At 31.1% G+C, this 27,092-nt stretch overlaps 1 protein-coding gene across 1 annotated transcript in view; it reads right to left on the reverse strand.

The window, feature by feature from the left end:
• The window catches only part of LOC129959489 (sulfotransferase ssu-1-like), a 48,063-nt gene extending 32,810 nt beyond the window's left edge, over positions 1-15,253 (reverse strand). The window contains exon 1 of the mRNA XM_056074202.1: positions 15,173-15,253. The gene's annotated coding sequence lies outside the window, so the exon portion shown is untranslated. The remainder of the gene's footprint in view (positions 1-15,172) is intronic.
• Between the last annotated feature and the right edge of the window lie 11,839 nt (positions 15,254-27,092).

A 27,092-nucleotide genomic window follows, 5' to 3' on the forward strand; every position in this document is an offset into this window, starting at 1 on the left:
GAAACGAATTTTATTTAAGTTTTGTAATTATCTAGCTCATTTGTTCTCAGACAGTCACATTTTATAATGAAGGATTTCATAGAAATTTGTTAAATATTTATAAATTGGGTGATAAGACTATATACCAAATTTCATCCCTTTAACCTTAAATCGGTTGGAATGTAGAAAGTCGTCCTAACTGATATCTTCTGTAACGATTCGAACGTAGAAAATCTTCTTTGATGATTACATTAAAATCTGCTGAAACGTAGAAAATCGTTTTCTGAAAAATTTTCTAAAACCGGCTCCGATGTAGAAAATTGTCAATATTTCAATCATCAATCGTCATTTCCCTTTTTGCAGTAAGGGTCATTTTATGACGATTCAGAAGCTTGATAATTGATGTTCAATGGGTTGAGCTCAAACCGCTTTAGAGTTATTATATTCACAAAAGAGACATAATCCTAAAACGTATTTTTAAGATCCAAGGAAGTTTAAAACGTAGAAATTCGACAAAATCTCGAGAGCGAATTTTGTGAAGATTATAATGCTTTCTCGCGGCATAATTAGCATGAAAGAAATTAAAAATTTGAGCGCTAGAAGGATAACATTTGGTATACAGTTTTATCGTCAAAATTGTAGATCTGCATCAATTTTTAAACCAAATTTGTCATCGAGTTGATAGTCTTTGGTCTATATTTCTGTTGGTTGTATATTAGCATGTATGTGAACACAATTAATTCAAAAATATTAAAAAGATAAATGAAATCTCATATGTGTGTCTTATAACCAAAATAATAGATCTATAACACATTTTTCTCTCAATAGATTAAAAGTAAAGCAACTAAAATACTGTTACGAAATTTTTTTCTACAAATACCGCCACTCAATTGTAATAGCGCATTTAATCGCTAGTTCAGCAGCTTGCTTGCTGTCTAATTCGTTTAAAATTTTTTACTTCTCTTTTTTACTCCGACTCCTCTCACCCACGACTTCTGACGATACACACGACTTCCCCGCAGCTTCAGAGTGCCCGTCTTTTATAGTTTCGGGAGGCGGGCTGGAATCTTCAGACCAATCAGAGCGTATCTGGGTGTATCTCGATTCTGAGTGGATGGATCGTGAAAGTTCTCGAACTTTCCAGTATTATCCATTTAGTCGCTAAACTCGCCAAATTCGTCGCCAAGTCGCCAAATGGTCGCCAAGCTCAGCACGCACAGGACAGATCTTACAACGGTCTTTCTTACGATGACACTATTCATGCCGGGTAGCAAAATTAAAGATTTGTAACAATACATATTCGGTATTCTTCATTCAAATCTTTAATTTTGCTGTACTAAAGTGTGTCCCAAAATGAATGCAAGATTTGAGTATGCCACCATTCGTGCAGTAAAGTGTTGGTAACCCTATAGAAAAACATTTGACAACTGATAGTTTAGGATTAATAAAAATGGAGCATTGCAGGACAGAACAGAGTGCTTTCATTGCTGAACAATATTTAAAATAATGTAAGTCCGGCGGTGGCAATTCGAAAATTTGAGAATTCGCCCCCTAGATCGTGTGATTTAACACCATTAGATTTCTTTTTATGGAGTTATATGAAGTCAAAGACAACAAGCCCCCAAGTATGCGTGCACTGAAGGAGGAAATTCAACGCTGCATCACCGAAAATAAGCAACATTTATGCAAAATGGTAATTGTAGCACCAGAACTGTAATATGTCGCCGGATGGGATGACAGATCTCTGCTTTAAGCGAATATTCTGGCAACCCCTGACACCGGAAACAGAGTATTTCCGGAGTTTTTCTTCAGTCTGCGTGTGGTTCCCTTGCTTGCATGTCAGGAACCCATGTTTAATTAAAGAATGTAATTTTATAGAATTAGTTAATTAAAATTTCTTTTAAATTATTACTTGACTAATACCTATATAATGGAAAATTACGGCAGAAGAGTGCATATGTGCCAGCAAAGCCGTTTAGGCCACTTGCCCTATGTGTTATTCCATACATAACGCTATGATGTATACTTTACGATTCAATAAAAATATAACAATTTAAAGGGAAAAAACTATGTTTTTTTATTTAATTCAAATCCTTAAACTATTAGCTTATTTACTAGCCCTAAACTATCAGCTGTCAAATGGTTTTTTTTAATAGGGTGCCAACACTTGATGAATGGTAGCATGAATGGTAGCAAATGTACTGCATGAATGGTAGCAAATTTAAATCTTTCATTAATTTTGGGACACCCTTTACAAAACGCGCCATATTGCCGCAGGTGGAGCTTACCTGAGAGGAGCAAAGACTTACTTGTTTGCAGAAATCTGCAATCTGACTCCTCCTTCCCACATTTAGGATATTCAAACTCTTACGGAGAGAAATGAAATGACTGCAATATTTTCTAATTGCAAGAAGGACAAGAAATAACATTCTCTCGTTAATACAAAAGTGCAAAAGAAGTACTTTGAAGAAAATACTTTGAAAAAACAAAAGAGATGCTTTGAAGGACGAGCTTTGATAAAGCAAAAAAAGATGCTTTGAAGAAAGTGTTTTGAAAAGGCAAAAAAGGATGCTTTGAAGAAAATGGTTTGAAAAAACTAGAAAAAAAAAAGTGCTTTGAAAAAGCAAAAGAAACGCTTTGAAGAAAGAGCTGTGGAAAAGGGAAAAAAATGATTTGAAAATGCAAAAGAAAAAAAAAATGCCTAGAAAAAGCAAAAGAAACTCTTTGAAAAAAGTGCTGTGGAAAAACAAAAGAAATGCTTTGAAGAAAGTGCTTTGAAAAGGTAAGAAAAAAATGCTTTGAAAAAACAAAAAAGATGCTTTAAAAAGACAAAAAAAAGATATTTTGAAGAAAATGCTTTGAGAAAGCAAAAGAAGTGCTTAGAAACTGCAATAACGGTGCTTTGAAGAACGTGAATTGAAAAAAAGAAGTAGTTTGCAAATGAAAAAGAAATGTTTCAAAAAAAGCAAAAGAAATATAATATGGTATGCTTTCATGATAGTTGGGTTTGTAACTTAATTTCGTCATATAATGAATCAAACACGATATGTATTTTGGTCTTTTTCACAAAACGGGTACAAACTTTGACATACAAAAAGTACATCTACATACATCATGCGTATAAATTAACTGCACTTTTCTGATGGCAAACAATAGTATTCGAGTTCTTTGTTAGACTTGTTTGAAAGCTATACTGCATAAAATACAATGATGAAATATGTGTATTCGACAGCAGGTGTTTGATTCTGAATGGCTTTGATACAAATCAACAAATGAAAAATAAAACGTTAAATATTGTTATTGTTGTATTTTAAGCAAACATAGATTGCGATAAGGTTTAGGAAATTTCCGTAGAAAGACCATGTGCCAGGGATTAATCGCCAAAGATGACACGATAGATTCAGTAAAAATGCTAAATTCACTACAAAGATTAATATTTCGGAACTACTGCATACAAATGCCAAGCAAAGCATTCTCTATCTAACTGAACTTTTTTGCGGAGCGGAAAATAACACTTTTATTAAAAGGTATAGCCTGCGTCCTGGCATAGGGGTATCAGGGCATCCGGGGTTCGAATCCCGGTTCGGGCATGTTGTTGTTCTGTGTTCTATTTGTGAGGTGTGTGAATCTGCCCTCCTGTAAAAAAAAGGGGGTTGTGCAAGGGAATGTGACGCATGAAGTAGCTAAGTCGTATTCTTGGCCCTAGTTGGCGCTACTGAAAAAATAAGAGACGCTCACACGGCTTAAATCGCTGACAGATAGCTGTCAGCGGGCTTGTAAAGTTCCTTAAGTCTCAACACAACAACAATTAAAAGGTATGCGAGAAAGTTTTGAAGAGATTACTTTGACAGTTTTTTTCAACTTCTTTTTTTCTCTCCTTTAGTTAGCGAAAGAGGAAGTATTAATGTTTCGAAACAAGAATAGAGGAAGAGTGTTTGCAAAACTACCATAAATTTCGAAATGACTTGCTTATCTCATTTTTTTTTTGGGCGGGGGGAGACATATTTCCAAAAGTGAGATTTTCGGACACACGAATGTCTGCAACATGGAGATCTTTTTTTGACGATCTCTTTGATTATGAGAGTATAATATTCACCCTCATATCAATTTTACCTCATCCTAAAATTCACACATTTAGTTTTTTTTTATTGACGCCAACTTAATTGGCTTGCAAGTTTTTCTTGAATTTTGACGTTTTTTTGTAAGAATATTTTCATACAATATTTACAATTATATGGTGAAATTAAACAAGATAATGCAAAAAATACAGTGAGTCAGACTTATGAAACTTTATAAATAATATTACTAGAATTATAACTTCTTTAACTCGTATGCGCATTATAAAGGAAGTATAGCAATAATCAAAAAATACCATCTCAAAATTTTGACGAATCTCCAAGTTTTAGACTATCCTGAGTACAAAAACGCATTTTTGGGAAATGACTGTCTGTCTGTGACAGATAATTCAAAAACGATTTAAGCTAGACGGTTGAAATTTGGTATATGGTCTCACATCAAATTTGTAGATTCCTATCAAATTCAGTGGCTTCTATCAGAGTTCAGAGGAAGTCCATAGTCCGTCTGTCCGGCCGTTTGGATATAAGCTAACCCAATACTTATAAAACGAAAAGAGCTAGATACATGAAATTTAGTTCACAGATTTATCATTTATAGCATAGACATCTGTCAAATTTTGAACCAAACCTGACCACGGATTGACCGTCTATTGGCCTGTCTTTGCAGAAATAAATAAACGCAATAATTCAGAAACACAGCGATTTAAATTTATCAAATTGGGTGTGGGATTTTGTGACTACAAGTGCAGTTTTGCGTCAATTTTGGTTTCAATCGGTTGAGAAAAAAGTATCTAAAACACAAATTCGATTTTTGGATACTATTAACGTATGCCTGGAATTAATCGCCAAACAATTCTCCAACGATGACACAATAGATTCAGTAAAAATGCTAAATACACGCCAAATATTATAATTCGTTATTATTATACTCAAACACTATGTATGGGAGACGACCCCCCGCTTGTTTTCTGAACGAGTTCAATTCTTCAGCGATATGAATGAATATCCGGCTTTTTCTCTGCTTATTCGTAGAAAGTCAAAGCCCCAACGGATTAATTTTAATGCAAAATGTTTAAACCAAAAGTTTGGATTTGCATCAAATTTTGACTTCAGTCGGTGAAGAGGAAAGTCTTAATTATCATTATTGATAAAAAATGACGCATCAAACTTCGTAAGAATAAAAATCGAAAGTAAAATACCTCTGCTATTTCAAAACTACTTTTGAACACACTGAAATCCAAAATTGAGGATCTTTTTAAAGTTTTATGACGTATCAAAATGACCTTTGTACGACTTACTTCCATTTCCTTCAGTGCAAGTTTTGTTTTTATATTAAAAGAAGGGTTATTTTGTGTGTGTGTGTGTGTGTGTGTGTGTGTGTTTTTTTTTTTTTTGTATAAGAGGCACTCAAAGAGAAAGTATTATAATAGTCGAAAATGTTCGTGAATAAAATTCATTTCAGAAAGGAGAAAAAAAATTATTCAATAATACACAGAATAGAATTCAATACAGAATGTCAATGTGAATGCTAAATTGTAACTGTGTTGTTTGGCTGCCATTGGCGACGTTTGCGGAAACGATTGGCGAGATTCTCCGCCGCCATTGAGAGTTATTATTTTTTATATGTATGATTAGAAGAGCTTGTGTGGCGGAGAGAGAATGATGGTTATGCTTTTGCTTTCATTTGAATAGATAATTTTAAGAAAAGTTTGAGTGCTGCGTTTTATTTGAGATATGTGTTTTCTTTAAGAATACGCTCGTGCCATTACAGTAACATTTTGCCAAAAGTGGCATTCGAAAAAAGGACGCCAACTTTTTTACCTTCTCTCATATGAAATATACTAAGTTAGCAATTATCGAAAAATTCGATCTGGAAATTTTAACATTTCAGCTGCATTTCGAATTTTTCTTTTCCAAGGGAAAAAAAAAACATTTTTGGAATTATATCTGTTTTTTATGTATCTAGCTCACTTCGTTTTGTAATTATCGTGTTAAGATATAATCGAACAGACGGATTTCCTCCTCCTGTGTAAAAACAGTATACCAACTTTCAACTGTTTAGCTCAAAGGAGCTTTTGAATTATCTTTGTCACAGACAGACAGACGGATATTTTCCAAAAATGTGTTTTTCGAACTCAGGGAGATCTAAAACATGGAGATTCATTCGTCAAAACCTCGAATTCGAATTTTTTGACGATTACTATATTTCGTATACTAGAAAGTAAAAATAAAGCGAAATTTCGGTGGCTGTAGTAATAATTAACTTTAATGGTTCAATCATATATGAATAAAAAAAATTGTTATACATATATATAAAATTTATTTTCGACCAAGAGACTTTTTTGATATTTACAGAATACTATTGTCGCAGTTTTTTCTGATACGTATTACTATGATCATATAATGATTTATATTTCCAAATTATATTTGATATGCAAGGTATTTTTTTTTTTTTTTTTTTTGTAAAAAAGAATAATTTAGAGGGTTACTATAACTTTTTTTGATAAAATTCTACATATATTTAGTTATGCATTTCATAAGATGGTACTTCTGTTTAATTTCAGAGTAACAACATTCTTAACAATAAATTTTTTCTTCCATTTTGTGTTAGAATTAGTGGCTATATGTATTTATAACTATTATACTATTTTGTTAGTTATTTGTCAACCATCGTCTAATTTTAACGAAAAAAATTACATCAGTGTTTGTACTCTTACAATATTATGCTTTTACCTTTACATCATTTTACTGTTTAGTTTAGTGCTCTGTAATCAATGTAACGGCTCCTGCACAAAAAGAGGCCTCCTCTAATCAACTATTTTATAATTAGTCAAGTAATGCGGAGTTCTTAGATTTAAATTAAATTCATATTTGACCAAAATCATATATAATCTTAATTAAATCTTATATTTTTAAGAAATAACATTCTGTTAAACATCTTTTCAACACTTAAATACAAGGGCTTAAGACATCAGCATTCAGTATCTTTCCATTTTATTTTCGCATCAAAATTTAGTTTAAACAGTACTACAATTTTACACACTTTTTTTCTTTCTTATTTTCCACTTTATTTCTCGGTGAGGGAAGCTTTTTGTAGCAATTACTGTTTCCAACAAAAAAAAAAAAATAAGTTTAATAGTTAAATTTAAATTGATTGACATTATGAAATTAATACAATTAACTCTTTAGGTGAACTAGTCATAATTTTAAATTTTTATAAACATTTCGTGAAATTACATACATTAGCTTAAAATATGAGCGCTTTATTTCATTTACTAGCCGCCTTTGGCGACCAGCCGGTTCGCCAATCTTAATGTTCGTTTAAATTTTAATAACTAAATAGGTTGAACCGGAGTTTAACCCCCTTCTTCGCCAAGTTGCGATAACGCACCAAAGCTGGCAATCTTTATTATGCACTATAATTGAACATCTGCTTCTTTGCTTTTGAACATTTCGCAAGGCCGTTGTTTGCGATTTTTAAAAATTTCGCCAAGCAGGGGATAAAACTCCGTTCGTACCATTAAATATTGTAAGCAATTCCAACTTTAATAGATTCTTCAGCAAAATATTTTAAAACTTCAAATTTTGAGAGTCATATAAATCACTCATAATATTATAAAGGCCTTCAGTCATAGCGTGATATGTATCTCTCTAATTTTCTGTTACCCCTCGTAGAAATTATGCTTTAAATTAAAGTGTAAATGATTAATCTGCAATTAATATAATAATATTTTTTACTGAAACAAAGCATTTTTTTTAATAATATGATTACTGATAATAGAGTCACTGAGCGTTTAAACTTTATGGTCACTAAAGAAAATTTATGTAATATCTCAAGAATTTGTCAACAAAAATTTCTCAGATTCATCATGAACAGATCGATTCATTAACAATGTTTAATTTTAAATGCATCAAACACTAAGAAAATAAAATGAATCGTTTAAAATAATCGGTCGAAAACAGGTTTAAAAAAAACTACTTGAAAAACGATGTGCTTAAAACTATAAGCATATACAAAAAAATATATAACTAACATAAATACATTTTACTTACAAAAGCATGCAATTAACCTAAAAATAATTTAAATCGTCCGTTGGTTGTCATGTTAACAATCAGAACAATGCGCATGCGTGGATTTTCTTCGCCAGTTACGTTAACGCAAATGCGTAAATTTTTCTACGCCAGTTGGGGTAACGCTATGCAGATTATACATTTTTAATTTCCTTTATTCTGTGTTATTTTAATTCAAAAGTACTTCAGAATGAATCTGAAACATGGATTAATTAACAATGTTTAATTTTAAATGCATAAAACATTAAGAAAATAAACAGAATCGTTTGAAATAATCCGTCGAAAAATGTTAACCCTAGCCTCATTACTGTTGGGAGAAAAAAACAACTGATGCCTTACTTATTTGGCGGTGTTGAAAATGGAAGATTTTTTTGGCGGAAAAGTTGGCGGTGGGGAAAATGGAAGATTTTTTTGGCGGGAAAGTTAGTTTTTAATTAATAATAAAAATTCTAATTAAAATTTCAAAAAAAGGGACCCCAGGTGCACATTCCCGACCTCTAAGGTATACATGTACCAAATTTGATAGCTGTATGTCAAATGACCTGGCCTGTAGAGCGCCAACACACACACACACACACACACACACATTGAGCTTTATTATAAGTATAGATAATAGAATTGCATGTTTATCATGCTCGTTTCATAATCTTTCCCAATTTTGTTTTATTTTTTAATGACTAAGAATAAATAATTAAAAGGATAATTACTAAATAATGCTTCGTGTATAATTTACAAATGAAAATCCACAAACCATTTAATAATAATAGTACATATTTTAAAATTTTACAAATACAAGAGAATCAACTTAATGCTAGAAATTTAAAAATAAATAAAAGGTTTAGTTTAGTTATATTAACGTCCCGTTTGAAGCAACACTAGGGCTATTTTGGGAAGGACCTCGTCATTCTGAACCGCGGTCAGATGACGAAGACGACACCTGAGCTGGTATCCCCCTCTCCACACCACACCAGTGGGAGGACGTTTGGTCAGGACGGATTTAACGTGCAACAGACCTCCTTACACGGCGGTTCTTCGGTGGAATCGGGTCTCGGACCTGAAACCCTCCGGTTTCGAAGCCGAGACCTTACCACCAGGCCACCGCGGCCCAAATAAATAAAAGGATATCAGTCACTAACCAGAATTTACCTCTTTTTAATAAATTATAAAATATAATTTTTTTATTTTAATTTTATAAATGAAAAAAAAAATACGGAACTGATGAATACAGAACTCCAATTCAAAAGCATTTTTTTAATAAAAATTAACATTTCTTTTTTATTAAATTAGCATCAATTATCAATGTAAAATTTAAATCGATAATTGATTTTGAATTCCTTTTTTTCAATATTAAGCTGAACATTTAACTGGGATAAGGCTTTACTAGAATCTTTGAGAGGCGCTGTTATAAAGGAAATATATTTCAAAAATTCCTATCCTTTTTTTCATTGAAATAAATCTATGAAAGAAATTCAGGAATCGATATCATAACGATTGAAATTACAAAAATGGAGTAGAGGATATTGATTAAAACCTTTATTTTTTTATGCTTGGTAAGAAAAAATTTTTTAAAAATACAAACATATTAATTTGAAATTAAATGAAATCGACGAAAGTAGAATGCTGTATTAGAAAAGTAATAATAAAAGTAAGAATTCAGATCTGATATTCGGTACTAAAACGTATTTTGAATTTTTATAAAATTCTTACATTTTATCTCTGTTTCAAATTTCAATGAGCTTATGTATATATAAAAAAGTTGTTCAAATAATTTTTCATCGCCAAATACTAGCAATAATTAAGCGAAATATTAAATAAATCTTATCTTTTTAGCTATAAAAAATTCTCAAACTGAACCATTTTTTGTGACAAAGTTGAATTCCCACTGAAGAAATCGTTTTCAAACATAGCTCTAAATGTGTGTTTTTTCTGTGAAAGACGAACGAAAAATGAAATTGTCAACGGTTCTGCAATTCGAATTAACTGCGAAATAAATTAAATTCGTTCTTATGAAGTGGTGAAATATTCCATTAATAATTCTTTATTCTATCCATGCCATCTTTCCTCTTAGTAGAGTTTTTATAATTTTATTTTAGCGGTCCTTTTAGTAGTACGTTTAGTACCTTTATTTTTAGCGATTCTTTTTAGTAGTTTCTTCAGTTAGCTTCTGATTCACTTTAATTCCTAGAATTTCTAAGCTGTGTATTAGCTTTTTCAAAACACTAATGACTTTTTTTGTTGACTAATGGAAAAGTTCGGTGAATAAAAATATGCCCTAATGAGTTTATTTATATCAAATTCAATGCCATGCTGACTTTCTCCCCTTGCACTCTTATTAGCTGTCTTAGAAAATCTAGTTTCATCGAATGTTTTTCTCTCTTTCTTTATATATCTCCAAATATCCATGATTCGTCTGTCTTAAGTCAAAGACGAAGTTTGTGAATGGCACTTAATTGGTTGTTTGGATTCTAGAAATTTCGAGATAAATCGATTCATTAAAACGAGTATAATCGTATCAAATGAGTAAAATCGTTTAATTTTGAAGAATCTGAGGAATTGAAAGTTTAAAAATAAATATATATTTTTCTATTAATTGTAAATAATATATTTTTCAATTTCATGCCACATGGCAATGATGTCCAGAACAGTTGCTGTATCTACTCCATCCTAGTTACACTACTGCGTATTAGCACATTTGACTCACAATTATTTTCAAATTTGATTCGGAAATATTTTCAACGAAGGACTTTTTTTTTTAATTACAGCCAGTCACCCGTTACCGCCGTATAAACAGGGATTATTGTGACTGGCTATTATGCTCATTAACTATCCATTTTTTGCATAACAAAACAACGACCAACAAAAGCTCAAAAATCTTCAAATTATTAGTAAAAGGTTAGAAATCTTTTCCATCAGTTTTTAAAAAATATTTTTACATTTCCAGAGCATTGTAATATTATGTTAAAATTACTATTCATAAAGAGTCTTGTTCTAATTTCTTTGAGTTCAACCTATGAAAGGGCTTATTAGGTAAAGTTTTTTAAATTTTCAATTACATTTTTTAATTGATTAAAAATAAATTCAAATTTTATTATATTTCCTAAAACTTCAAAGCATATTATACAATATATTCATTTGTTCCTAGTTTACTATTCATACTGCAGATTCATTCACTTTAAAGTTAAAAAAAAAAAAAAAACTTATCATCTTTATAATAAAAATTTCACTCAAGAAAAGTTTTCTTATTTAACTTTAATAAATTTTTCAAAATTAATTTTCACATCAATTTTTTATTATGTTTTTCTTTGATATAATCTTAATATATATAAATTGCGTGTCACGTTGTTTGTCCGCGATGGACTCCTAAACTACTTAACTGATTTTAATCAAATTTGCACGTGTGCAGTTTGATCTAACTTAAAAGATAGGATAGTCCTTTTTTTGAATTTTTTATTAGAATTTTAATTATTAATTAAAAACTAACTTTCCCGCCGAAAAAATCTTCATTTTTCACATCGCCAAATGAGTACGGCTTCAGTTTTTTTTTTCCCAACAGTCATGAGGCTAGGCTTAAGATTTTTCGGCTGATTATTTGAAACGATTCTATTTATTTTCTTAATGTTTGATGCATTTAAAATTAAACATTGCTAATGAATCGATCTTTCAGATTCATTCTTAAGTACTTTTGAATTAAAATAAAACAGAATAAAGGAAATTAAAAATTTCTTATCTGCATAGCGTTACCCCAACTGGGGTAGAAAAACTCACGCATTTGCGTTACTTTTCGAATCCGAATGTTCGAATTATTTATGATCCTATCCGAAAACGTTTCTCAGGAATAAGATATCATTTTCCACAATTATTTTTTAATGCATACGATAAATTTGATACGTTGCAACGGATAAAGTATCACGATCTTATGTTTGAATTTTGTATTACTGTGCAAGGTGGCAATTCTCAGAAATAAGATATTTTATTTGAAAATGATTAATTACAAACGTTTTAACGGATCACTGATTAATATAACATACTAAAATTCTGCTTTTTTTAATTATAAAGAAGTTTGGAAAAATACTTGGAGGTGCACACGAATAATTATTACTTTTCGTTTTGAATGAATTCCGATTCTTTATCTGACTGTTACTAAGAAAAATGTTGTACGGCAATAACATTTGTTACCTTCATTGAATTTTCAATTAAATGATTTTATTTCTTTTGTTAAGGATATCATAGAAAAGGTAAGTGAACGAGCTAATAATAAGTTCCTCTAATCGGATAATAAAAAAATATTAACTCATTTGTATGTTAAATGAAATTTAATCTTTTTTTATATAAATTATTGAAGATATGATAATAAAAAATGGTTACAATAATCGTTTCAGTTTTTCATTTCTTTACTAATAAACTGCATGTACGTATCAAGTTATGTCAGCTATCATCAACTCAGCTATCATTCACTTCAGCTACAATGCTTATCATTATTTAATAAAAGTTTCTGAAACTGATTTCATTTTGTAAATTAATTTTGAATTATTGCAACAGACAAATGTATCAATGACGGAATAAATCTCATGGCAACTTCATGTGTGGAATATAGAACTTTTATTTAAAAAAAAAAATCTTTCCTTTAAGCTGAGGAAGCCAGAATCTGTATCACTGAAGTTAGAGGATTTATTATACATCATAAAGGGTTTATACTAAAAAGGAAGGTGTTAAGAAGGAACAAATTATTTGTTCATTATTTGACAGTCACAATTATCTGTTATCTCCAAGCGATTCTAACAAATGGCGGTATCTGTTGACTGGATTGAGTAAGTATTCTAACAGATGGCGCTGTGTTAAAAGTACCAACGTTTCACATAAGCTACAATTTAATGGCATAACCACCACGTGTTGCTGAGGCTAAAGTATAAGTTAAATTTATTTCGTAGTAAACGCAATACAATTAAATTCAATTGTTTTTACTTTTTCAATTTTTGGTATTAGCATAGCCGACCACGTGTTATTTAGACTGAAGTATAAATTGAATTCATATTATAGTAAAAGTAACACAGTGGAATTCTTCTTGCTTTTTAATTATTAGTGCTTCATTGTTCAACAATCTTTAATTAAAATATATACATATAAGTATTATCACATAGTTATATTATTATATATTTGCTATACATCAAATCACACTGTATGATATACGTATTTTGATGGTTATGAGGTACTTAAGGCTTCAGGATAAAAAATTAATTAATATATATATATATATGGAAAAGTGGTACAAAGCTTCTCACACTTTTTCAATAATTGTTTAAACGGCAATGATAAACTTTTCGGTGGTGCTATCTTACTTTTGTCTGGTGATTTCCGTCAGACCTTACCGGTTATACCTCGCTCTACTTTCGCGGATGAGGTTAATGCATGTTTAAAACAATCATTCTTATGGCGAAGTGTTGAAACACTTCGATTGGCCATAAACATGTACAATTGCAAAATGATCCATCAGCACAAATATTTTCTGAGCCATTACTAGATATTGGGAACGGTAAAATAGAACTGCAACCAAATACGCAATGCATTAAACTGCCAGACAATTTCTGCACTGTTCTTCAGGGAAAAAATGAATTGATTCAGAGTATTTTTCCGGATATACAGAGTAATTACTTGAATCATAACTGGCTCAGTGATAGGGCTATTTTGGCAGCCAAAAATTTTGATGTTGACGAAATTAACTTCCAAATACAACAGTTGTTACCAGGCGATCTGATGTCTTTTAAATCAATCGATACTGTTATTGATGAAAACGATAGTGTAAATTTTCCAATTGAATTTTTAAATTCACTAGATATACCTGGAATGCCACCACATAACCTTCGATTAAAGATTGGTTCACCTATTATTCTCCTGCGTAATTTGAATCCACCTCGATTATGCAACGGTACGCGTTTGGTCATCAAAAAGATCACCGGAAATATACTTGAAGCTACCATTTTAACTGGAAAGTTTAAAGGAGAAGTGGTCCTGTTGCCACGTATTCCGATGATACCATCAGAATCTACGATACCCTTCAAAAGGTTACAGTTTCCAATTCGTTTAGCTTTTGCCATGTCTATAAATAAGTCTCAAGGCCAAACAATGTCCATTTGTGGTTTAGATTTGGAAAATCCATGTTTTTCTCAAGGGCAACTATATGTTGCATGTTCACGTGTAGGAAAACCGACAAATCTATTTGTGTTAGCTAAAGACAGGTTAACCAAAAATATTGTGCACCGATTAGTGCTAAATTAAATTGAAATTAAAAGTATTTATAATTCAAAATAATAAACATTATTGACAAAGATTTAAAATTATCTGCCCTACCTACCTCATTTATAAGTTTAAGTGTTACGTGTTTTTAACTAACAACTTTGTAATGTACTCATTTGTTACAAACTTGAATACAAAAAATAAAGAAATTCAAATTTTTTTTTTGTATTGATTTTTGCTCAATATCAACGGCAGTAGAAAATCAATCATGGAGGTCCCCATGTTTTTTAACAAATGGCATCTGTGTAAAAAAGCATGGTGGTCCCCATGAATGGTGTTCTCGTACCGTTTCCCTTGGATAATTTACTATTATGTAATATAACAAAAACCTTAGCCACAGCAACACGTGGCCGGGTCTGCTAGTTGCATATAAAAAATTAACAAGATATTGTATAATTAATATGAATTTTTAATAGACTAAACAAAAATAATATAATTAATATATTAAATATTAAAAATAATATTTAATTAATACATTAATTTTTTAACATATTTCTAAATCCTGATTTTTTTTAAATAAATAACTGTCATTCTTTCTGTAAATAAAATGATGAAAAACATATAGCATTATAATAATAAAAAGCTGACGCAATCGACACAGACGAATCAAATTTTATCATGCAACAATATTTCGTAGTACAGGTTCGTGCTTCTTTTATTTTATTATTATTTTTTTTTCATTGTACAGATTTAGCCAAAAGATTCGTCTGTGATGTGCGTCTATTCGAAAACTAATTTCTATTGAAATGTCTTACGTGTCGTTCCCTGCTGTCGAGTCGTGGACTATTTCAATGAATGAAATCGATTTTTGTTATAGCCAATCAGATTACTCCACGGCATCTCTAACACATATTCCGAGCATCACATTTTCAGCACGTGTATTTGTTTTGATTTGAATGATTCGAACATAGTAGCTGTACGGAAGGAAGCGGACGTAGGCTCGTTGGTGACGGAAAAAACAGCGGCGGATCTGGAGGAGGGGGGGGGGGGATTTAAAAATATAACTCACTAGTTTGAATCGTAAAAGTGTTTTGCCATCTGTTGTTTTCTTTTTCAATGTATTTCTTTTCTGAAGTATACTTTTTAAGTATTTTTATTTTCTCGCATGGAAAGAGAAATTATTATTGTAAGTGGAAATTCAACTAAGTGATTTTATTGAATTGCCTCTTGCAGATCTCTCTGTGTACTCTCTTCTCCAAACACACACAAAAAAATTGGAAATATGCATGCTTGTGAAAACAATAAACGGAAAAACGTAATAAGTTAGAAGAATGAAATGTGATGTATGAATTCTGATGTATCAGATTCTTGAAGAAATCCATCTGCAGTGTCCATCAGCTTATCCATGCGCATGTGAACATAATAATTAAAACAAGCAAAATAAATAAATAAACAGCGAGAGTAGTTTCCTCAAAACTTTCTCGTTTACTCTCTAATTAAGGTATCATCCTAGAAATTTGAACTTTTAGTTAAAAAATATTAACTTTCTTGTGAGTGCAACATTTTTATTGAATCGATAGTGGTTAGTGTTTCCCATTTAATCCCTGGCATGCGATTAATAGTACCCGAAATTCAAATTTGTATTTTAGACATATTTTTTTCTCCATCGAGTGAAATCAAAATTTGATACAAAACTGAGCTTGTAGTCATAAAATCCAGTACCGAATTTAATAAATTAAGTCATTGAGTTTTTGATTTATCGCGTTTACATGCTTCTGCAAGTACAGAATGACCGACGGTCCATTCCTTGTTGGATTTGACTCAAAAATGGACAGATATCTACACTATAGACGTTAAATTCGTGTACCGAATCTTATCTATCTAGCTCTCTTCGTTTTATAGTTATCGTGTTAACTTGTATTCGAACAAGCAGACAGATGGACTTTCTCGGATCATATTTTACTGAAAATTTGATAGAAATCTACAAATTGGATATAAAGACCATATACCAAATTTCATACGTCCAGCTCAAAGCGTTTTTGAGTTATCTTTGTCACAGACAGATGGATGGATATTTTCTAAATATGTGTTTATCGAACTCAGAAAGATCTAAAACACGGAGATTCGCCAAAATCTCGAGTTCGAATTTCTTGGCGATTACTCTACTTTTTCTATACTATCTATAAGAGAAAGTAATGAAGAGTTATTCATATAATATTTGGTATATATTTTTAGTATGAGAGTTATGGATATGTATCAAATTTTGAACCAAATTCGTTAAGGATTGACTGTTTGTTGATCCATGTATTTGTGCGCATGTGCACAAAGTAATAAAAAAAAGACACAGCTTAAAAGCATCGTTATTAATTAATTTTTTCAAAAATTATATGTGATGTTATCACTAAAATTGTAGATATGTATCACATTTTGATTTTCATTAATTTAAAAGAAGGGGGAAATTCATGCTTAGTTTTCTTCATTACAATATGAAACCCAAAATGTACTGTGTGGTCTCGCCATAGTCGAAAATCAGAAAGGGAAAGACACTCATGCTTGTGTTGTCATCCTTTCGTTTTTGCTCCAGACTCGATTTCAAGAGCAATGAAAATCTAATCATTCATGGCATTCACGGGCCTTGCGCAAGGTCCGCAATTTTCATGGGGGGTAATGGCACCTTTATTAAGAAGTAATCGAGAAATTACTTTCTCGAAACTTCTAGAAAAATTGCTATCACTATTTTTTTTAAGCAGAACATATTTGGCGAACCTGATAGAAAACTATAGATTAGAAGCCATAATAACCATAGATTTATCTTTTATTGAAAACTAAATGAAAATGACTATAGGTGCATTTTATATCTTGATTTAGAATTGAATCAAGGAAAAGGTTAATTGGTCAATGTGGTTGTCTTTATATATACTACATTATGCACATTTTAGTGTTGCCAACTGAAAATAACATACGCATACGTATATATATATACATAAACATAATTTTTCAGGTGCGTGACCTATAAGAAGAAGCGTTTAAAATTAACTTCAATTTACTTTACATGGGAGGCATATTATATGCAGGGAGGAAGCGAAAAGATCATGCGTCAGTCTACATGGTGACACAAGCGAAAAGAGAGAGATTTATTCCTTCAATGATTTTTCTATGAGATTTTGATAGGTATTTCTTAGCCACGTGTAGATTTTGAGAAGGGAGTTATAGGTATCTTTTGAAAAAGATTTACAGGTGTTAAGGATTTTTATCCCTTCGTTTCTGGTATGGGAACCACGGAATCAGGAATTTTGTTAAGTGCATTTCAGAAATAATTAAATAAAATGTGGGAATTGAATAAAAAAATAAGAAAACATTTTAGAGTCCGCATGGTCTAAATTAAGATAAAAATCGGGATTAATTAGAATTTAATTTAGATTTAAAAATATTATATATATATATAATAACACGTGAAAATTTGAAAAAACACGATGACAACTGGTCTGAAAAAGGATAATTTTAAATTCCAAACATGATCCAGTGTCTAACAGTGACCATATATTGTTAATTACTGATTGTAGCTGGTTGTGTGTATTTAAGCCAAGGAAAGATGCCTTCGTGTCTCTTTTCTTATTTATTTTGCACACACACACATATAACAACACATGGACGATGACTTCACATATATAAGGTAACACATAATACTATATACATTTAAAGTAGAAATTGCCGCTAACAAAGAGCGAACGAATGATTCTGTTTGCCGCTAACAAAAGAGCGAGCGGTGCCTGCTTGCACCAGTTTCACACCAACTCTCAGGGTCAAGTGTTTACAAAAAAAAAAGCTTAAGTGCGCCTCCCCCACATTCCAAACATACATATGGGTTAGCGCATACTGCGCCATCTATGTTCAGTATTAATCTTTACTGTATGAATACATATACAAAGAATAAAAAATACCAATAAAATAATTAAATAAAACCAAAATATTATAAGTAATAAAATCACATAAACACTGATGAATGTGTACTCCACCGAATATTTACAATCTAACTAGGTATAATATACATATTTATATCAAGAAATCCCTTCTTTTCTCCTTTTTTTTCTTTAGTTGTGGAATTTTGTTTGGAATTTCTACATTTCAACTTGTCATAGGAAACACAGTTGACAGGCATATAGTTTGTACACAATTTTCGATTCAAAATGCAATCATAAAAATTAATCATATAAGCATTTTTAATACCAATTTTGAAAAAAAAAACATAAATAAAAGCAGTTTTTGGTAACCAATAGGATAAGTAGCATTTTCGGAAAAAATATCGTTTGTTATTAAAAACTAGACATGGTATCAACTCTTAACGTTATCCAATGATTGATTTCTATACTTTTAGAGAAAAGAATTTGAAAAATATGAATAAATATTATCCTGACACAATTTCGGATCGGCACACTTTTTTCCCCCATTTTTTTAAGTGATTAATATTTGTTATATAATATCCTACTCTCGATCACTTCTGATAAATATGTTTCCTACATTTTCTCCAACTTAAGCAATACGAATTATTTTATTTTAAAACTAAGACGACTCATCAATTATCTTTTATTGAGTAAACTACCACCCAGTTAGGAATAAAAAAGTAACTTTTCATATAAAACACTAGATGAATACATTGAAAAACCAAAAGAAAAATTTAAAAAGGATTTTTTTTTCTTTTTCTTTTTTTACAATTGATGAAACTTTAAATGCACTAGATGATTGATATGAATAACTTAGTCACCATAGCAACAATTTTTGATTCTTATATATTATATACAATTTTAAAAATATAATGGCTAAAGAAACGCTACTAAAACGTTTCAAACATTTGGAATATATTTTAATTAATGGTGATTTTGTTTACATAAATGGTATAGAATTAACAGAGAGAGTTTTAGTAGTATTTGTGCTAAAATCAAAACAATGTACTAAACTTAATAACAAAGTTACATTTTACCCAAAATTCTAGTATTGCCTTAAGAATAATGCGAACTAGTATATCAATAACTGTAGCAAGTAACTAAGAAATTTCGACTACGAATACTTTCATTTTCGATTACGATGCAAAATTGTCTTAATGATTTGACTATTTGGGTGAAAGCGAAACTACTGATGACGTAAAAGAGGAAAAATTTTGCAGAGTTAAAAATTAGAAAAATAAGTCTCTCTTTTTCCCTCTCTCTGTGTGTGTGTGTATGTTTAGCGTAGTTGATATTAATTTTGTTTGATTGAGCAATAATGCGTTTCTTTTTAATAGTATTAAAAATGCAATAAATAAATAAAATGACAGTTTGTGGCAGGTGAAAATATTTTCTTAATTAATTTCTACTATTTTGCCCCGTTTGATTATCAGTTTTGTGCTACATGTTTCTTTCTAAATATATGAATATGAAAATTTATAATTTAAAACGAATTGACTCAATTTTAAAATAAAAATATAATATATTTTTTGAAGGATATATCAAAACAATTTGTCTTTTTGTCAGAAACATCACAACCGCTGAAATGGATGCTGGTTGTCCTTTTAAAGAAATTAAGTAATAAAGATATTTCTACAAATTGACATTTTTATACTTGAATGTTCCAATAATTATACTGAATTACATAAATATTTAAAATACCCATAATTAGATATACAAAATACTTATAAATTATAACATTTATATAATCTAAATAAATTATAAGTCTATCCATTAGTTTGAAAATATAAATTACATATACATTTTTTAAAATAAGTGAACCGGACATCACAAATAGCAATAAATATTACCTTATTCATATTTTTAGTACAAAAAATAGAATTGTACATTATTATACAAATATATTCAGTCCTTATAGTTCAAAATATTCCAATATCTTTATGCTTGCTTACCTTGTAGATGAGTCCACGGGAGGGAGGACACCTCGTAATTGAGCATGAAAAGCTTTCAGCATGATGGTTGGTTCTCTCTACCCTTGTGGGTACATAAAAAAAATGGAGATCTGGCTCATTCCATCGATGACGGAATGTGCTTCCTTAGGGAAGGATTGTATAGTGGCCGGTGATGGTCCTTAGGACTCAACCACAGTTCCTGACAGTTCTATTGTTGCGACGGTTTGGTCATTCAGATTTTTCCGTTGCCTACCGGCGGAGCAGAAAGTTTGTGGTTACCCTGTAGATGAGTCAATTACTATGTGAAGAAGGGCAACCTTTTACTAAAAAGATGCTGTAATTTTATGACGAAAACTATCCTTTAGTTTATGGAAATATTTCGCGAATAGGGCATGGCAATTGGCATAAAAATTGTGAGTTCTATCATTGATATAGGGCGTTTTGGTCCTTGTCGAATTCAGAATTTTAATTCATTCAACAGGAGTCAAAGTTTTGGACTGATCTGAATGTCATAGAACACCTGAAAGAAAAATCGGAACATCGAATTAGTTTTACAAAATTACATGTAAATAGTGCATTTATCAAACAAAATCATTGATAAAGTTGCAAATCATTATCGGATAAGGCACGAGAGGGTAAAATTTGAGAAAAGGAGCGAACCCAAATTATTTCTTTTTTTATCAATTTTTGGACGGTCCCCTACATGCCATCGATATAAAATCATCACCAAAAAATGTAGTTCTTTTGTTTTACTAGATAGAATTCAAAGACAATTCGTCTAGTGTTTTTGAAGAAATCTGAATAAATGTGTAAACCTGAAAGTGCCCAGATTCTTTTAATCATATTATGTGTTTCCAAATTGAAAAATATTTTAAATGGCAGAAGAATTATATTTCATATTGTTTGAATAAAAAGTGATCGGCTTAAAAAATTACTCTCTCTGTATTTTATACAGTCACAGGGTCTTATTAGTAATATTTAGTAAACCATTGAAGACGCATTGATATTTTGTAAAAAAGAAATTCCACTTTTCTGTAAACTAAACCGAACAAATTATGAAACTTTGAATTCAACTATTTTAGATTATTTTTTCCATTAATTTTCAGATATATATATATATATTTTCATTTCGGTCAGTTTGAATCATTGAAAAAAAAAGAATTTTTCTTGTTTCAAATATTGCTATATCCAGAATAATTTGGTAAATATAACTGATAGGACCCAGGGAATGTCTAAAAATTTAGACATGGTAATTTCTTTGGCAGTACTTTTATTGTCTCAATCACCATGAAATATAATTTCTTTCGTCACTGAGAACATGTTTCCAACTGGAAGTGCATACCTATGCTTAACGGTTTAGAAATTGATTATTAAGTCACAGTGAGAATAGATAGGCATCCTGTACATTTCGTGATCATTTAGAAATATAGGTGTTCTACGTTTTTGCCAAATTTGCTTGAGTCATTGTCTTCAAATCGCGCTATTAATTTGATTATAATTATTTAACTTTATGCTACTAAGTTTGTTCCACTAGGAGACACGAAATTTCTGCAACATATCCGCATCAGTTTATCGTTTTTAAATTGCATTTCTGTAAAACACAGGTACAGTGGCGGTTTTCCGTATAGGCGTTGAAGGCGATCACATCGAAATTACGAAACCTAAAGGGTCCTCAAAAATCATCCATTCGACTTATCACAGTGTTATGCCGACGGTGAATTTTCTATATTGCTATGCCACTTTACAGAATTTTTTCACAGAATAAAAAAAAAAAAAGAAAAGGAATGAAAAAGATAGACAAATGAAACTTGGGGGGGGGGGGTAGAGAGAACTAACGGAAATGTAAGATGAAAATAAATAACAAAAGCTCTGGTATATATGATAAACGACTTTTGATATTAAGTAACAAGCGCCAGTTCAACTTCCACCACCAACAACCAAGGACCACATAAAGTCCCTGGCATTTACCAAAAGCAAGGCTACATTACTCCAACTTTCCGCCAATACAGAAGATAGCATCTGGCTGAAGCGGGCTCTCCTTAACATCCCACCTGACTTCGCGATATTAAGTAAACACCTTTTTTTAAGTACAAAACATTTAAAACAATTACTATTTTTTTAGTATGCTTTTTATTTATTCAATGAAAGGTATAAATTTTGAGTTGAATCATTTACATCTACCGTCGATTTCTAGTGCTTTACTTTTTCTTCTTCTTTTTTTGCTTTGGAGGCAAAGTCGCCGCCCGATTCTATTTTTCATTAAAAATATCTTCGTCACTCAAACCAGAAGTTTCTATTTTCAATAATTTTTCTAAAACGGTGGAAAATTCTAAATGCAGTATGCTACAAAATTTAAAATATAAATGAAAATTTTTAAAGTAATTTTGATTTTGTCACTTCCAAATTGAAATCTGGTTAAAATTCATGCCAATCTGTAATTAAAATGGAAGAAAGATCGTTTTTGTCCTTGAAAGTGTCAAGAACTGTTCGCAGGATAGTAAGAGTCATTCGTCTTTTACTTATTGAAAATGCAGTATGAAAAGAACGTTATGAAAAAAAAATATATAAACAAGTTTCTAGGTAATTGCAAACAACCATTCTGAAATGTGCTGGCATGTCATCATGCTCAAAACCTATTTGATTACGAACGGCAGTTGGAACATTTTGCAGCAATTCTTCCAGAATAATGCGATAATAGGAGCCACTGAGTCACGTTAGTGGAAGATAAGGATCTGTGAAAAAATCATTCATGTTCTCTTCGCAAACATTCAAAAATTCTGATTTTTTTTTTTTTTCACGTGTAACAACTAAAATTCTCCAGAAAAATATTCATATGAATGATGCAGTATCCAGATCTAATACAATTAATGAGGCTTTATACATTTATAAAAGAAACTATTTACATTTGCATGTTCAGGTTCCCCATCTTAGGAAATGGAATTCAAATTCTTCGAAGGTTTTGTATGAGTTCAAAAAAGACTATTTATAACATAATTATAAATGAAACTGCTAAAGTATTGGGGTTTTATCTGGAAATCTACCCTTTGATAAATTCAGTTTCGAACATTAATCCCTCCCCACCACAAAAAGATTAATTATGTCTAAATCCGTCAACATCCTTGATCCATTAGATCTTTTATCTTTTTGCACTGTATGGATCAAAACATTTTATCAAAAGCTGTGGCATGTAAAAGGCAATTAGGATTCTCATATTCCTTCACATTTCGCAAATGACTGGATTAAATTCCAGTCATCATTTAAGCGCATTAGCAGATGTGAAATTCCAAGATGTATTACACCCATTTCAGATGGTGTTATTCAATTACACGAATTTACTGATGCATCGTCCTTTGTTTACGCAGCTTTATTTATTATTAAAAAAGAGAGAGGATATAGTTAGCGTTAATTTATTAATCTCTGAGATGAAAGTCGCATCCATTAAGCAACTATCTTTCCTCGTAATTAAAGTTTTGTGCTATTCCTTTCTTAGCGGGTTTGCTTTGCACAACGGTAAAGTACTCAGAAAAAATATAATTTCGAAATTATAGCATGGAGCTTTTCTAATGTTATTCTTCTCTGACCCTCCTCGTATCCTCGTAAGTGGAAGATCTTTATTGCCAACAAAACTTCTAAAATTCTTGAGATTTTGCCAACCAACCTTCCCAATGATTGTAATACTGATTATAATGTTTCCTAATCTTAAAGGTGGAATTTATTAAAAATTATGTATCAGAGCATCTGAAAAGCATGGAGTCGTGATTGTTTATCAATCATGCAGCAATGGAAAAAAAAAGAGAGAAAAAAAAAGAGACTGTACAGACGTTAAATCTCCAACAAAACAGGGCGCTGATTATCAAAGATGGGAGACATCCAGCTGGTTTTTGGACTTCTTCTTCTTGTGTATAGCCGACCACCCCGCCACCACTGGACGACACAATATCAACAGGATTTATTGCATTGATTTTTGGACTGTAGGAAAGATTATTGAGGCTCATCCAGAAGCTTACGGACTAGTTCGTGTAGTTACAGTTTGGGGTGGTGATTGCTTAATTAAAAGATTTACTGTGAAACTGATAAAATCCCCATCAATACTTGTCAAGGATAATAATTCTTGATAGGAGTAGGAATATTTGTCCCTCATTTCTGTAAAATTTACTTGTTACATCACCTTTAGATGGAACAACTAGTTTTTTTTATAGTTCTTTACTTTTATAAATTAAGCTTTGTAAGCCGCACCAAATTTGGCAACACTGCTCACACTTATAGCAACCCCGCTGGCCTAACGGAGGAGGGGGGTGGAGGAGATCGGTCTGAAACGGAGGAAAAGAATATGGCTCGGTTAGAGTGTTGGTGTTTCTTTTCGTATTTTATGTTTTACTTTTGTGTTATGTCCCGTATCAATATGTGAATAAAAATTTGGGACTAAATTTGGAAGTGATCACCATCTCTACAGCTCACACTAAAGAAATCCCACGTAAAGAGGGGTATTTACAAGCTCTCTTCCAAAAGACACGACAGTAGCGTAAGATACCCCTGTCCACTCATAATTTTAAAGTCACACTCTTGTAAGATTTTAGCTCATTAAAGAATTTTTGTGAACGCACTCTTAGTGTACTAGTGAAATTAGCAAGTGTTTGCAAAAGAATTGTGTAAATATCAGAATATAATCTTTAAACCAATCATCATATTATTCATTGAATTTCCACAAACATAAAATGGCTTCCAAAATATTTCAGTAATAGTGAGCTTTCGATCGTATTCAGCATATAGCCTCAACTAGCGAACAAAGATTTTGGTAAAATATCCGTTTATTAGTGATTATATTCGACATATTGTTTATATTGGTTAAGAAAGGTTGAGTAATGGACTATATCTGTGATGAATCGAATGAATAATATAAACTATTAAAAGGAACTAGATCTATGAAGTCTCGCACTTGGGATTTTAAATCCAGTGAACTTACCTTCCGCAGGTTGTTTGTTCAAAATTTTGATCGCCGTCTGATTAAAAATGTGGCCTACATCTAATTTATAACCTGAATTAAACATTTTACATAGAGGAGAAATGATCAGCTTTTTTATCTCTAGTTGTATCAAGGCATATCCCTGCATTTGAGATGATAAAAGTTGTTCGTGGATGATCGGGTTTTACAAAAATTTTGAAACTATGAACAGTTGCCTCTTAACAAACATAAATAATTTTTACTGTTTAATGATGTTTAATGCATGAAAGAGAAAAAACAAAAACCAAGTTGGTCATATATATATTTTCATTTACTTTAATTAATAAAGAAACAACACAAAGAACTCTTTTATACATTGCCAATAAAAATGGATTGTTTAGAGTGAAGGTCAGTTTGATTTTGCAATAAGACACTGAAGTTTTCAAGTTTTCAAAAATCGTCCCTTTCAATCATTCTACTACCAGAAATCTGAATATGTACAAGCACAAGGAACTTCTAAACTGTAATATTCCAACTTTGATAGCAAGCCTCAAAAGAAAATACTAGATATTAAAAAGCAGAAGAATTGTCTGGAAAATAATCTTTAATTAGGCTCGACTCTGAACATGCTAAAGTGAACCTTGCTTCCCTTCAAGAAGCTCGAATCAAAAATACTGCCATGTTTAAAAAATTGGCTTTTTCTTCATCATGTAAGAATTCACGTGTCTTATAACGGGCTGTTTTTCTCATGCACGATTAAAGTATTTAAAGCTGCAAAATGCACGGACAGAAAAGTAGTATTTATCGCTTTTAAGGTTATTAGAAAATGATAAAGAAGGTTGTTACATTTGGTGACTTATCGACAACAAAAAGTCATAACTTGGAGCGAAAATCCATCATTTATTCGATTCTCTTGTCTGACTAATAAAGGGCAGGGTCGTAAGAAGTTATCGCCCGGAAAAAAAACAGAAATGAAAATGGGAATGAACGCAGAACAGTGAAGAAGGTATCAAAAGTTATATATAATTTTTTTATCGGACAAAAAAAGTTTTCGATCTCAAACGATTCTGAGAAAAAAACAAACATAGCTTTTCTAAAAGTTGATGATTTCACAATACAATATTCTCCTAAATATTTCATCTGCATTTCCAGTTTTACTACAATAGTAAAGTGATCATTCCAAACCAGTTTAAACCGCATTTTCACAAAAAAATTTCTGGCTTCGAGAAAAAAAAAAAAAGTTTTGGAACAAATGATTTTGAAATGGGGGGAAAAACACCCCATCATTTTCTAAATGTCGACGCATGCGTAATCTGATAGTCACGTGATGGTTAACTGTTAAACTGGTTAATGAAGTTTATTTCAGACAAACAATGACTTAAAAAACAATAATGTTTTCACAATTCACATGATAACATGAAATTTGCAATTGCAAATTTCAATTTTTTTTTTGTAACTTTTTTTGAAAAATAGAAATAAATCATGAATTGTATTATTCGTTTGTACCATATTTAGAGCAATAAATATTTATCGATTGATAAATATTTGTCTCATAGATCGTTAAAATATTCCAGAAGTCATTTATTCAAATAATTTTAAGAATTTTGCAGGAACTGACTATTATTTGTAGAATGTTGACTTAGATAAAATAATACCTGATGGAGCTACAAAAGAGTAATTTGGAAATTTATGCATCTCCATGATGGGGAGGATGGGGAATGCCTCTCATATCTCCGTTAAAGATGTACTCAAGAGAATCTTGGATAAAGTATGTTTGAAATATGAAAAGTTAAATTTTCTATTTTTGGAATATAAAAGTATTTACAACTGCAGATTTAACAAACCTGTCCGTACTTCATGATAGTAATCTTGAATCATTAGGACTATCTATGTTTTTGCA

Source organism: Argiope bruennichi, chromosome 1 (assembly GCF_947563725.1).
Source record: "Argiope bruennichi chromosome 1, qqArgBrue1.1, whole genome shotgun sequence".
NCBI lineage: Eukaryota > Metazoa > Arthropoda > Arachnida > Araneae > Araneidae > Argiope > Argiope bruennichi.